The sequence below is a fragment of the Crocuta crocuta genome, unplaced genomic scaffold (assembly GCF_008692635.1).
Source record: "Crocuta crocuta isolate KB4526 unplaced genomic scaffold, BGI_CrCroc_1.0 scaffold301, whole genome shotgun sequence".
NCBI lineage: Eukaryota > Metazoa > Chordata > Mammalia > Carnivora > Hyaenidae > Crocuta > Crocuta crocuta.
The window spans coordinates 1200101-1201885 of NW_027527544.1; positions in this window are offsets into that span (position 1 = coordinate 1200101).

Below are 1785 nucleotides of genomic sequence, written 5' to 3' on the forward strand. Positions count from 1 at the left end.
ATTGCCTACTCTAATGCAAGTCCAAATCCCAACCCTCGCAACTCCAATTGTTCTGGGCGGCATGAGTTTTAAAACAATGTTGTCTAATCTCAAGACTGCTGCTCCTTACCCTATCCCAAGATTAAAGAGTTCTTGCATCTTTCTCCCCTTATCAATATGCTGCCCATCATCTTTGACAGTTTCTCAGCACCTTTACCTCACCAGTCTCTCAAGTCTGGCTTTGTGGTAACACATTCATTCTAATACTTTCTATGGTAGTAAGAGGACTGTATCCAAAGCTAACTAAATAGCATTCACCATCTTCTAGTGGCCTCATATTACTTTTATCTTCTTTAATCCTTACAACTTTGTGAGGCAAGCTCTAGTAAGACCTTCGTTTTATGCATTTGAGAAATTTGAGGCTTGCATGGTTATGTTTCTTGCCAAAGATCATGGAGCCCATAAGTGGTGGAGACAGGGCATGAACCTAGCTTTCTTTGATGAAAGAACGAGTACTTTTAATCACTACCTCATAATGTCCCACAGAAACCTCCAGTAAGTCCCCAGAAATGAACCTGGGACCAGTTTTTGAGCCAAACAGAACATAACACTATAATAATTGTAACTCATCAGAACATATCATCCATTCTGGGTCATAAAGTACTATTAATATTCATTATCTGGATATGATTTACATGCTGCTGTTGTTTTTTCAATGAAGTTACATTTGCAGCCTAGCAATAATGTTAGGAAGACATTGGGGAATTAAAGAAATATCTTCTGCAAGAATTAGGAGAGGAATCTGATAAGATGTCCTTGGGATGAGTGACAAGATCATTTTCTTTGCAATTACTTAAATAGAATGTCTCCCTGCCTTGCTTTGAAATGAATATATTCAGCTTTTTGACTAAATGATAGGAGAGGGAACTTGAGAGATAATAATTTAATTAAATTGATTTCTCGCCTTTCTGATTTAAAATATGTCAGTTGATTTAGAAAGTTTGGTCTTGGACAGATTCTCATGTCCCAGCACATTGTACAAATGTTCCACCTGAGGGTTAAAGAATGAAGTGGATGGTCTGTGACAGGACTTTCTAAGGTTCAAAATAAAAAACCACTAAGCATTTAGAAGTCCTGGTCCTGTGTTCTAACCCTGGCCCTTCATTACCTACCTCCGTCAGTTGCAGCTAGTAGATCTCTGAACCTCACTTTCCTCACCTACTAAAAAGATAATTAGATAACAACTAAAGGCCCTTCTACCTCTAAAATGTTTTGAGTTCTAATATATTCCTAGTGTTTTCTAAAGTTATCTGGTCTTTATTTGTAGTAGATGCTTTGATCAATACTACTGTGAAGAATACCGTAGAACAGCGATTCTCAAATGTGTTGGCCTTGGACCTGTTAAACATTATTGAGGACCTCAAAGAGCTTTTGTTTATGGGGGTTCTATCCATCAATATTTACCATATTAGAAATTAAACCTGAGAAAAAAAATTTTTTTTTTTACAAGTAGTTTATTGTCAAATTAGTTTCGACATAACACCCAGTGCTCATCCCCACAAGTGCCCTCCTCCATGCCCATCCCCCCTCCCCCCCACATCCATCAGTCCTCAGTTTTTGTCAGCATNTGCTGCGGTGGAGGTCAAGGACGTTTTTTCCCACCAACAATGAAGCAACAGAAAGAGTTTCCTGTCTCACGTTCAGGTCCTTTATCTATTTTGAGTTTATAAAATACCTAGGAATAAACCTAACCAAGGATACAAGAGATCCATATGGTGAAAACTATAGAAAACTTATGAAGGAAAT